The sequence below is a fragment of the Dasypus novemcinctus genome, chromosome 17 (genome assembly GCF_030445035.2).
Source record: "Dasypus novemcinctus isolate mDasNov1 chromosome 17, mDasNov1.1.hap2, whole genome shotgun sequence".
NCBI classification, from domain to species: domain Eukaryota; kingdom Metazoa; phylum Chordata; class Mammalia; order Cingulata; family Dasypodidae; genus Dasypus; species Dasypus novemcinctus.
This window is the reverse complement of record NC_080689.1, coordinates 14,082,403-14,096,015: the sequence shown is the minus strand read 5'-3', so window position 1 is coordinate 14,096,015 and position 13,613 is coordinate 14,082,403.

Genomic DNA, 13,613 nt, shown 5'->3' with positions numbered 1-13,613 from the left:
CATTCATCATCACAGTAATGACCTTTGATGGAGGCTTCAAATTCTGGCTCCCAGTTCCTGGACTTTTGTTCCATTACTTCAGCCCATCCTCATGACCCCTGTCTCTATCTCTCTTTTCCAAATGTCCTGCTACCTCGCCTGTAAACATCCTCTATCATAGGAATTGGTTGAGGAGAAAGTCCATTTTAGGGAATCACAAAGCGTGTAGCAAAACCATAAATCTCTTTTTAAAAAAAGGGCTTTAAAAAAGAAAAAAGAAAAGAAAAGAAAAAAGCACACACATAAGTCTCCCATTTCCCAAATTGTACGCATTTTATTTTTTCAGAGAATGAATATTGGAAATAGTGGGCAGGAATTTTCTGAGACAAACTATGGCTGATAAATGAGTAGAGAGGATAAAACATGGCCTTCAGGGCTTCCAGCTTTGTATCTGCTCACCTGATCCTTAATTAAATTTCATTTTCTTCAGTTTATCTAATTGCCGATTTTACCTTTTCTTTCTACGTAGTACTACCCAGTATTCCATATTAAAAATTGATATTTACAGAACTCATTGTTAAAATTCTATTTGATTCCATATGTCAGATCTCCATTTTGCAAGACTCCCAGATAACACTGTCAAACTACAATTTTAGTCATATTTTTGGAACAAAGTCATGGGTTCTTTATCTTAAACCCTAGAATATTTTTTTCCCTGCTATTTCTGCCTGTCCTCTAGCTGGGTTTTGTTGTTTTTTTTGTTGTTTTAAATTATTTATTTCACCCCCTTGGGCTTGTTTACTGTCTGTTCTGTGTCCATTCGTTGAGTGTTCTTCTGTGTCTGCCTGTCTCCCTTTGTTACGTCGTCTTGCTGCGCTAGCTCTCAGCTCTGCATGGCACGGGCCAGCTTGCCTTCAAAAGGACACCCTGGGATATGAACTCAGAGCCTCCCATATGGTAGATGGGAGCCACAGCCACTTCCCTCTAGCTGTTTTCCTGAAAGAGATGAGAGCCCCATGTTTTCTAGTCTACCATCTTCCTGGAAGTCCTCATAAATTTTGGCTTTTGAGGAAAAAAGGAGTGTTAACTCTATGTAATATTTCATTTGTGTTAATATTTCACTTATTTTAAAGGGGCTTTAAGCAATTTGATGAAATTATTAACAATTGTATTCTAGTGTTAGTGAGCATGGTATTATAGTAAACTGTGCCCTTTATTTTTAAAAACTTCTCCTTGATCTCACTTGAATTACCAGTAGGAAAATCCCTGAAGTGGAGATCTTTGCCTCCATTCAAATTTTATGTAAATTTAATTTATGAAGAAACCTCTTTAAATTATTTTACCTTCAGAGTTCCCTTTTAAGTTGAATATGTTCCTTACCACTAAGTCCTGTTTGTAAAACTTGCTCTGGGATGATCTGAGTGTGTACTGACCTGGGTGGATGCCAAATGGGGAACTCATGTGTGCAGGTGGAGGCTGTTTTGCATGTTATGTGGAAGTCCTCTGGGTGATGAGCTGCAAGAGCAGATAGCCAGAGCATCAGTAATGCCTGGAAGGAGAGCTTTGGTAGATGAAGGCTGGAGAGGGGTGGGGAAGCGGGGAGAATGAGGGCAGCAGAGGGGCCCAGGGTTTATCTAACCCATGCTCCTGCGAGGGTCCCTGGGCAAGGCTGGAAGAGGAGCTCATGTGCCTTTATTGTGACCAAGAGGGGACGGTTGGGCTTTCCTGTGGATACTGGGGATTGGCAGTTTTAAGCTATATGGTGTAAAAGGCAGAAGTAGCAAGGGTCCTTGGAGGAAGCTTAGGGCAGCTTCTTTTCATTCAAGCCATATGGAGATGAAGGTCTTGCAGGAGAATTATACAGTGTGAAAGGGCAGAAAGGCATGGGGCTGTTCTGAGGGTTAGAGGCAGGGGCCATTTGGAGAAACTAGAGGTGGCTCTTCTCATCCAAACCATACAGAGGTACAGGCCTGGCTAATTGCAGTTAGGCCCAGGGCAGGGCTAACTGGGGTGGTCACTCAAAGGGAAACTTAGGGCTAAGCCAGGTAGGATAATGAGCCACCGAATGTAATTTCTCTTATGTCATTACAATCCATCCTGTGGTGTTCCAACATTGTTTTTAAAGAAGTCTATGGCCCAAGTAGTCAAGATATTTAGGGACATATTTAAGCTGTTTGTTACAGTTCAAATGCTCAGCCTAAGTAATGGCACCATAATCATAGTTAATACTAGTACTGTGACTAGTAATTGGAAGGCCTGGCAGAACATATCCCTAGATAGTGGGGCTTAGCTATGCATTAAGGGTCCGGGTAGACTTGAAGGTAGTGAGGGTTTGGGAGGAATTACACATTTTCACAAAGATGTTCGAGATATTATTAATAGTGTGTCTCTGTCATTGCATTTTTTGTAAATTATATTGGACTTGCCCTGAGTTGTTGATGTACATGCAACAGACCACACCATTCATAGCACAGACATCCCCTCCTTAGCCAACAGACAACCCAGTGTTGGTCTATTGTCAAAGACCATTTGAGCTTGGGAGCTGTGCTGTGGTTGCATGTGGCCCAATGTCTGTTGTAGCAGTTGTATATGCTGAGCTATCATGGCTGACCACTGTTGATTGGCCTGGAGGGTATTTTTTTTCATTCTAAGATTGTGACTTGTATAGTTCAGCAGCCTTTAAGGTACAGCATAGGCTCACTGGGCAGGCAGTTGGCAACCTCTGCCCGGTATAATTCCAAATCTGAATCCCAGGGCAGCAAGCAGTGCTCCAAGTCCTTTATTGCAACCCCTGTGGTGAATCTGTCTGGAGGGGAGGTCTCTCCAGTGGCGAAGTCGTGGGCTGGTGAAGTGATTGCTGGTGGCCAAGCCCAGGGTGGGTATCCCTCCAAAGTAGCAATCCATAAAGGATGGGGAATTTTGCCATGGGCTTTTAAATACCATTGGGCATCTCTAGTAATGATATCTCTGTAAGTTTTGTAAAACGGTTGTCATTGCAGTACTCCGTGAATTTTAGGGGGTTGTCTAGGACACACCTGGCATGGGCTTTGGCTTTGTGTTCCCACATGGCCCCCAGCACATGAAAAGATGTTCAACATCACTAGCTATTAGGGAAATGCTAATCAAAATCACATTGAGATATTTCACACCCACTAGAATGGCTATGGCTGAGCCAGCAAAGAAGGATGGTGCAGCAATGAGCCCTTGATACTGATGACTATGCTTATGAGCCTGTGTGCCTGAAATATGAACTAGACCAAGAGCTGCAGGGTGCCTAAGAATTACCTCCTGAGAGCCTCCATGTTTCTCAAATGTGGTGGCCACTCTCTAAGCCAATCTCAGCATGTAAATGCATTACCTTCCCCCCAGCATGGAACATGAATCCCAGGGATGAGCCTCCCTGGTGCTGAGGGATTACTACAAAGCACCAGCCGATGATGTAACTAGAAAAAGACTTTGAATAAAAGGGTCAACTCAGACCAGCAGAATATCTCATCCTACATGTAATATCAGGTGTTAAAAACTGCTTTTTGACATTGAATAAAAGGGGGAAATGGAAAGGACAAATAAATTCATATGACCATGAGTCTCCAAAAGAGTCAGGAGGTCATCAGAAGGGTCATGCTTATGCAAGCCTCAGCAGGGTCCTAGAGACAGCCAAAGTAGATACAAGCCTATGTATTGGCTCTTCTGAGGGCTACAGAGACCCACAGGTGCTATTGTTATGGCAGATGGCTCTGGAGTTCAGTGCCATGTCAGTTGGCCCTACTTTAGAGTTTGTGTTCCTAGGTGTGATGGAGTTGGACTCAGATGTGACCTTTCTACATATACCTCTTCTGTTACTTTTACCCAACCGGATGTTGGCACTGGAGTTGGTTTATACTCAGGAGACCTGAATCTCTGGATTGTCCATGTGACAGCCGGGCCCTGAGCCTCAACATAGTTGCATCTCCTACCCTCTGGTCTATTGGACTTACCCTGGCCAGCTAAGAGGGAGGTGAAGAAGGTAAACCACCACACCAGGGAGCCAAGCATGAGAATTGCATCCATCATCCATGTGGAATCTATGCCCCTCTCAATATAGAGGTAGACATAACCATGCCATGGTCCACAGTATGGAGGAATAGAGTATGGATTAGAGTGGACTTACTGATATTCTACTATTGAATTGCTGTGATTAGTAATGGAAGAAATTGTAGCATCAATGTGGAGAAAGTGGTCACAGTAGCTGCTGAGGGTAGGGAGAGGGAAGAAGAGATATGATGTGGGGGCATTTTCAGGACTTGGAGTTGTCCTGGGTGGTACTGCAGGACAGATGCTGGACATTGTATGTCCTGCCATGGCCCACTGGTTGGACTGGGGGAGAGTGTAAACTACAATATAAAACATTATGCATGTGTTGCAGCAGTGCTCCAAAATGTATTCACCAAATGCTATGAATGTCCCATGATGATGAAAGAGGTTGTCGATGTGGGAGAAGTGGGGTGAAGCAGGTGGGGGTATATGGGGACCTCATTTTTTAAATTTTTAAAAAATGAGAAAACAAAACAAAAACACAACAAAATAAAAATACAATAAATTACAAGTTTTGGAGAGGATGTGGAGGCATAACAACACTCATTCATTCTTGGGGGGGGGGAAAGGCGGGTAGGTAAAGTGGTGCAGTCTCTGTAGAAGACAGTTTGGCAGTTATTCAGAGAGTTAGGAATAGAATTTCCCTGTGATCCAGCAATACCTCTATATTTGAAAATTTGAAAGCAGGGACTTGAACAGATATTTGCACACTGATATTCACAGTTGCATTATCCACAATTACCAAAAGAAGGAATTGACCCAAATGTTCATTAACTGATGAATAGGTAAATAAAATGTGTACAGTGGAACAGTATTCAGCTCTAAAAAGGAATGCATTTCTGATTCGTGTGACAACATGGATGAACCTTGAAGACATCACAAGTCAGACTCAAAAGGAAAAATATATGATCTCACTGATATGAAATAATTTGATTAAGTAAACTCCTAGTCAGAATCTAGAATATAGGTTACAGGGACTATGGAGGAGGTAGGGAATGGGATGTTAATGCTTAAATTCCAGTTTTTATTTGGGTTGATGATATTGTTTTGGTGATAGATGGTGGTGATGGTAGCACAACATTGTGAATGTAATTAACAGTATATATGTGAATGTGATTAAAAGGAGAAATTTTAGGTCATATGTATGATACCAGAATAAAAATTTTTGAAAATGTAGGATTGTGCAACACAAACTGTGAACCCTATTGTAAACAATGGACTATAGTTAATAGCACAATTATAAAATTGTTCTTTCATAATTGGAACAAACATGGGGCACTATATGGTCTATGGGGGGGTATATGGGAACTCTGTATTTTATGCATGATTTTTTTGTATACCTACAACTTCTCTAATTGAAATTTTTTTTACTAAAAAAGATAAAAGGAGATATACCTATTTCACTATTTCTATTTTCAGGAAGTCCCTTACTTCCTTTACATTATCAGGCTTTTTATCCTGGTTATGGGACAGCCTCTCTTCCTTTAAAATGTAGTGATATCTTGGTGGCTGTGGATAAACTTAACACGGAGGCCAGGAGGGTCCAAGAGTTATGTCCTTGGCAATGCTAACTGTTGGTCTCATCTCTTGGGGAGGGTACTAATAATTCAGACCCTGTGTTGAATACCCTTAGCAACAAGTCAGCCACCATTCTTTCCGCCTGCTGAAGTCTTTAAGAATGGTTTTGAAATTCTAATCTGGTAAAATTTCTGGTTTTGTTTCTGTAGGCCCAGGGCTCCTGTCCTGTCCAATCCCCTACTCCCTCTGCCCTCCCTTCCCCCTCTTACTGCAGGTGCACATTTCCTGCTCCCTCCCTAAACAGTCCCATCATAGCAAAGTAGCAGCCCACATCTGAGGGACACAAATGGAACTACAAAGCCCATATAAATTCTCTCACCCTGACCTTAAAACTGCAAAGCCAGCGTAAACTGTCACAAACTAGCCCTTGTAGTCCAGCCCCAGGACTCTCTTCCCCCGCCCTTGCTGCTGCCGTCCATTTCCAACGCAGCCCCTTGTTAAGCTCATTAAAGGCTTTGTTTAAACTAACCTCCACTCCCCATCGGCTTTCTATGATGCCTAGCCTCCCTTCCTCAGCTTCCCTCCGAATCTAAGTTTCAGTATTCTCCTTGTTTGGGGTTTGTTTAACCTTGTAGGTCATTGCCAGAAAATTTTGGGTGAGTCCCTGTGCTCCGTGTAAGATTCAGCCACTCTTCTCTCCAGGGTGTCCCCATTGATCTCAGAGGGGTTAGGGTCCACAGCCAAGGATTAGTCTCCCCCAGCGCCCATGGGGCCAGGGAATGATAAGCAGCAGCAGTGAAGACAGTGGCAGCATAAGGGTGGCAGATCCTGGTGTCCCTTTCGCCAGCAGGGCCATGTTATCCCCGTGAGGACTACTCCCCTTGCTACGTGCTCTGCCAGGGAAAACCTTCCTAACCCTAAACCTGGGGATGGTGTCATTCCCTTGGACAAGGTCTGCCAACACAGCTCAGACAAGGCGACCAGCGGAGATCCCCATCTCAAAACAAGGCCGTGCTCGCGTCTCCAGTGACTTGGCAGATGCAGACCCACCAGTCCTCATCCTGGGTGGCCTAAGACACAGACCTGGAAACGGCCTCTCCTGTATTTTATATGAGCCTCTATATCTTCTCAGATCAAGATCTAATACCTTCATACCAAATTTGCACTCATCTCGCCCAGTCCTGTTCTCCTTTTCAGGGGAGTAATAAGGACACATTGTACTCTCCCTTGCCTTATGAAGGCAGGTGGCTGAATGAAACCATCTCCAGGGAGCCAGCCCATGCTTTTCTGCAGGTCCCCGAGCTTTTAATGGATCCACAATTTGGGGAGAGTAACTTAGGCAATACCCAGCAGACCCAAGGTAAGGCAGCACAAAGCAGCACCAACAAAGCAGCCAGCAGTGGAGCCAATTGGGACAGCATGTTAGTAAACAAGAGCAGCAGAAAGGCAATCCCCTCTGGCTGCTGTCAGTACATCAAATCATTCTGTTCATTGTGTCAATCATTTGTGTGAAGTTCTTTGGGTGATGAGATGCAAACACAGATAGCAAGGCAGGACAGGATAGCTTTGCTAAATCAAAGGCGCTGGAGGAGGAGAGAGGAGAATGAGGGCAGCAGAGGGGCCTGGGGCTGGCTTACCTAACCTGCTCTCCAGCAAATGTCCCTGGAGGAAGGGTGGAAGAGGGCGCATGTGGTCCTGGACACTTGCCTTTATTGTGACCAAGAGGGGAGGGTTGGGCTTTCCAGTGGATACTGGGAGTTGGTAGTTTAAAGGCAGCTCCTCATCAGCCAAGCCCTGTGGAGATACGTGCCTTCCCAGCTAATTATGCAGAAGAGCAAGGGGCCATTTGGAGAAGAAATAGCCAGGAGCTTTTGGAGAAGCTAGGGGCAGCTGATATAATCCAAAGCTTACAGAGGTGCAGGCCTTGCTAGTCGTGGCTTTGTCTAGGGCAGGGTCAACTGGGGTGATCCCTCAAAAGGGACACATATGACAAAGCCAAGGATGACAAGGCACCAGTATAATTCATTTTAGGCCATTGCAGAGGTCCAGCTGTCAATCTTTCTTCCCTCCACAGGCTGTCAATAGAATAGGGTTTGGGGATGATATCAACTATAAACCCCATTGATTTATATTCCAGAACATTCTTCTCAGCACCTCATGGTTTTGAGTTCCTGGGACTACTGCCTGGCTTCTATACATCACCAATGGAAACATGAGTCTAGCGATCCAATGTAAGGCTATCAGAACAATTTTTTGCATGTTATTGTGGCTGCCAATGATTATATCCATAACCAAAGCCTGCCCAAAGTGCTCTAAGTTCAAGAAGTGACATTTGGCTTCTTAAGAAGTCCACAGTTACCTTCTCATGATCTCACAGATGTTGTGTCCTGTGCACTCTGTCCTTAAGACCTTGTGCTTAGAACCAGTCGTGATCTGTTTTAAGGACATTGCAAAGGTTTTACTAAAGGCTGCAAATCTTTATTTCTATCCTTTCATACATTACCCACTTAGTTGTTAATAGGTTCTTCAGGTTAACCCTTTTGACAGAGGCTTTGAGCTTCCAAATGCTGAGCTAGTTCTTAATAACTTATTGGACAGAAAGGTAAAAATGTAACATAGTTGCATGTGCTACTATCAATGTTAAGCTCTCCATACCTTTTCTGTATCTTTTCATTATGAAGTGAATTTTTGCATGTCTGTTTGCTCAAGATGAAACAACTTTCCCCTAGAGAATGTAACTGTTAATCTTGATCTTTTTCCTTTGGGAAGAGGTTATGAGTTTGTATGCTTGATTTTTTTTTTTTTGGGGGGTGGATACAAATGCTTTTGTTTTAGTTCTTTTTTTTTAGGTTTTTTAAAAATAGATTTTTAAGTTTTTTTTTTAAAAGATACATAGATCATACAAAATGTTACATTAAAATATATAAGAGGACCCCATATACCCCCATTCCCTGCTCTTCCCACATCACCAAATTCTTTCATCAGTGTGGCAAATTCATTGCATTTGATGAATATATTTTGGAACACTGCTACACAGCATGGATTATAGTTTACCTTATAGTTTACACTCTCTCCCGCCATTCAGCAGGTTATGGCAGGACATATGATGTCCTGTATCTGTCCCTGCAATACCATTCAGGACAAATCCAAGTCGCAAAAATGCAGCCATATCACACCTCTTCTTCCCTCTCCCTACCCTCAGCAACTCCCATGGCCCCTGTCTCCACATCAATGATACAGTTTTGTCCATTGCTAGAGTCACAATAATTCTGTAATAGAATACCAGTAAGTCTACTCTAATCCATATTTCATTCCTCCATCCTGAGGACCCTGGGATGGTGATGCCCACTCTGCCCCCAACTAGAGAGGGGGCTTAGACCCCACAAGGTTGATGGATGGAATGCTCCAGCTTGCAGTTGTAGACCCTCTTGGTTCCCTGGTGTGGTAGTTGACAATTCCTACCTCCCTGTTAGCTGAGAACCAGCTCAGCTTCCCTTTGACTCAAAGGGAAGGTGACACCGACGCAAAACTTAACAATTAAAAGGACAGAGAGAGACACAAGAGTGGAAATAAAGATGGGACCAGGGGACTCCCAGCTTCTGAAGCTGAGAGCCCCGACCCTAGTTTCCATCTTGTATTTATTGGAAACTACTAAGCAGCTGTTCCCTATCAGAACAGCAACATCTACAATAGAGAACAGGTGCAACATTTACAATAATAGGGAATAGTTCATACAAAGTTTAAATGCAATTTAAACTATTTTCCCACATTTCCCCCTTTTTGTTTTTGCTGAGTAATGAATACAACTCAGGAGGTTTCTTATTTTAATCCCTAGAGGGTTTGTAGCATGCATCTGAGGACGACATACAAAACAGACAGGAATAAATAATTAATATACTTTCTAGAAGACCCCTCCCCAACTCTTAATCCATATCATAAGTTTCAGGGATCTTAATCCATCTGCAATTCCTGTCACAGTTATGCTGATGCCTGGTATTTGGGCTTGTAATTGAGAAATAACCAAGCCCAAACTGTCTCTGTGGCTACACAAATGATGTGTTACTGATTCCAAAGGAATATCACTGCTATTATATACATAGGGGGTCACACAAAAACTAGATATATTCCAATAAATGCCCTCCTAGATAAAATGCTTTTCTAATGCTTTATAACATCTAGCTCATGGCTGGGAAGCCCCAAACCAGCAGCCAATTCCAGAGTCTTGATTAAAAATAAGTGCACAGCAACCTCTCCCAGGGTAGGACTTCAACTGGCCTGACCAGAGACTGTCCCTTTTATTGACCTCATATCAATGAACTTGATATTATACATGCCAACTTGCAAGTACTGAGTCAATTCCTGAGAAAGTGGCCAGAATTGCCAGGAAGGACCACAATACTCCCCAGGACGTACACTATAAGTTCTTATTTAAAACATGCCCAGTGTGCCCACTGTTCTAGTTCTCATCACTGCTCCTGAAATAAGAAAAGTGCTGAATTATAAGGCATTGGTTCACTGATTAACAGAGCTTCCTGCATGATACTTTCACTTTTAGGTTTGAACAATACTCATTAAGTTTTTTCTCAATACATTCAGTCCCAGGATTGTTCAAATTTAAAACAAAAGATTTACATATACATTCAACAAGTTACATTTATATATCATTACAGTTCATCAAACCACTTACGTACACAGATATATCCCCAAGTATTGGTTCTTCTGAGGGCTACAGAGACCCAGTTTCTATGGTCATGGCTGATGGAGTTCAGTGCCATGTCAGTTAGCCCTACTTTGGAGTTTGTGTTTCTGTGTGATGGAGCTGGATTCAGATGTGATCTTTGTCCACAAGCCTCTCCTGTTACTTTTAACGGATCTGTAGTTGGTGCTGGGGTTTAGTGAATACCCAGAGGACCTGAATCTCTGGACTGACCATATGATAAGCAGGCCCTGAGCCTCAACAGACTTCAGCTCCTACACTCTGATTTATTGGACTTACCCCACCAGCTAACATGGAGGTGAAGAAGGTCAACCACCACACCAGGGAGCCAAGAGTGCTTACAACTGAAAGCAGGAGAATTGCATCCAGCATCCATGTGGAATCTAAGACCCCCTCTTGATATAGCTGTGGAGTGGACAGAACCATTCTAAGGTCCACAGGATGGAGGAATAGAGTATGGATTGGAATGGACTTACTGATATTCTATTCATGAACTACTGTGGTTAATAATCGAGGAAAATGTGGCATTGGTGTGGAGAAAGTGGCCATGGTGGCTGCGGGGGGTAGGGAGTGGGAGGAAGAGATGTGATGTGGGGGCATTTTTGGGGGTTGGAGTTGTCCTGGGTGGTGCTGCAGGGATAGTTACCGGACACTGTATGTCCTCCCATGGCCCACTGGGTGGACTGTGGGAGAGTATGGGCTATGGTGTGGACCATTGACCATAAGGTGCAGCGGTGCTCAGAGATGTATTCACCAAGTGCAATGAATGTCTCACGATGATGGAGAAAGTTGTGTTTATGAGGGGATGAGTGGGATGAAGTGGTGGGGAGTATATAGGGACCTCATATTTTTTGAATGTAACATTGAAAAAATAAAGACAAAATATAAAATTCTCATTAGTATTCAAGCATTTTATACATAATCCATAACTGCAGATTACACAAAAATAAACAATAAGACTTCCAACTAGCAGATATTTAATGAATAGATTTTCATTTTTCATGAACTTAACATTCCCAACCAGCAAGGCTATATAGACCAGTACTTGGTCAAAAATGACCTCCTTTTCCCCACTTTGTGTAATTTGAGGCATAGGCAGTGACAAATTATTGTTACTCCCCCAGTTTGGGCTGTGGGGCAGTTGGAAGTCCATCGCATAATTTCAGTGCCTTCATTGGTCCTGCTTTTAGCATCTTCACTGAACCTGGGGACACAACTCAGTGTTGAATTTAAACTTAGTCCGTCATTGTGAGGACTCATTTTCCAGGCAGAAAACAATAGCTGGCCTGTTAGAAGAGTCCCAATGCAGTTTCCACAGCATGAAAGGATACCTTGCCCCTTCCAAGAGCAGGAGGGGGCTGATGTTCCAGTCATCGAAGTGAGCATTCAAGACACTCATGGGTGATGTCCACAAGCTGTTGGTGAATAACAGGCAGCTGGAACTGTTGGGCTAGGCACCACAAGGTCTGGTATTCATGATGTCCGCCTTTCTACTGGAGCTACTCTGCTTCTTTTCAGGTCTCAATTGTATGGCTCTGGATCTTCTTGAAGGCATCTGTCTCAACAGTCCTGAGAGGGTTTTAGAAGAGTGGGCAGGGAGGTGATAGACAGTTACCTGTCACTGCTGGCAGGCATCCCAGATGTTCTTCCACAGATCTCACGCCCAAAGAGGGTGATTCACAACAGTCCATTGTTTTTGTCTTGCTTTTAGTATTTACAATCCACCCCTAGGATAGGGATGGCAGTCTTCAGAGTGACCAGACTCTATTGGGTTAAGTCCTTCACTTTCAACAGGTTTCCTATGCTGCACACAATTGCTTTTTTATATTGTACTTTTGGGCCCTTCCTACAATTATAACTAAAACCCAAAGGGCACTCAATTAGAATGTTGCCTTTGCCACAAACCCCACCCAAAGCCATTATTAGTGCTGGTCACATCCAATACACAGGCTAAATCAATATCTACTTTTTCTCTTTTTTTATTTTTCAAAGCAGCCTGCTGGACGTTCTCCTACTCCCATGAAGGACCTTTCCCAATTAACACATCTAAGTGAGAGATGAAAGATTTTTAGTATTCCAACAATATTACAAACTCCATTAACAGGAGAAAACATTGTACTTTATCAATACAGCAGAGAGTATAGTTTTGTCTTACCCAAACAAATTTAAGAATTTAATAGAGCAGCAGGGCCCTTGTAGCCTGTCCCAATTGTTTGCCTATTTTAGGCTCTTAAGATAAGATACTGTTGTCTCTGATGCTTCTTTTAATTTTGGAAAAAGGCATTACTGATCATCAGTAGGGTTTCCACCACAGATTTCTTCTATGCAGCCAGATTCTTTGCCACCAGGCCAGGGAAGATGGTTGGGCTATGAACAACACAGCCTTGGGAAAGCACTACTAAAGTTTATTGTTGGCTTTTCTACAGGTAGGAGAATATGGGCTGGTTTTCAGGACCTGACTTTGGGAAAGCAGGTTTGAACATTATGTTCCTTTAGAAGTGATAAGACTTGTTTTTTTTTTAGAAAACCAAGGAAATGATAAGGTTAAAGTACCAGAAGCTATTTTGATAAAACAGACTTTCTTTGTATACTGATTATTCGGGAGAAATACTCTTTATAAACTGCTGCTAAAACAGAGACTAATGACTTGAGAAACTTTGTCACATTAACAGAAAAAAGAAGAACATTTTAACTTTGCATAACAAAATGATTTTGGAAACCGTTTCCAATCAAACCTTTTACAATATACAGTTACTATTAACATTAAACAAACCTGTTAAAATAATGATTCAGTTTGGTTATATGTATATATACTTTTATTTCAAATACCTAGTAGCATGCAATACTAGACACAGTCTTTTAGAAACAAGTTGGCAAGGGAGGTTAGTTGCCACCATGTTCTCCTGTTATAAGATTACTTTTTATTTGATCAGTTCAGGTTTTGTTTATTAATGACTTCTTGGAATTAGCCATTAAGACTTTAATTCAAACAATACTTCCACAAACTTCTTACAATTATTTATAACCATAGGCTATATTAGTTTAAGACAAATTTCACCTTCACAGCACACATTCCCTCACTTAAAAGCTACCACAATACCATCTACACCTTGCCACATGCCTCCAAGTGCTGTCTTGCATATGTTCATTCTAATTTTATGAAAACCAGCCATCTTATCTTAGGACAAAACACACTTTTTGAACAAACTTATTCAATTTCAGTCAGAACTCCCACAAGCACTTTAATTCAGGCAAAACTACACTTTATGAAGAGACAATTTATTATTGTAGAGATCTTAACATTTAAACTTATGTATTAATATAA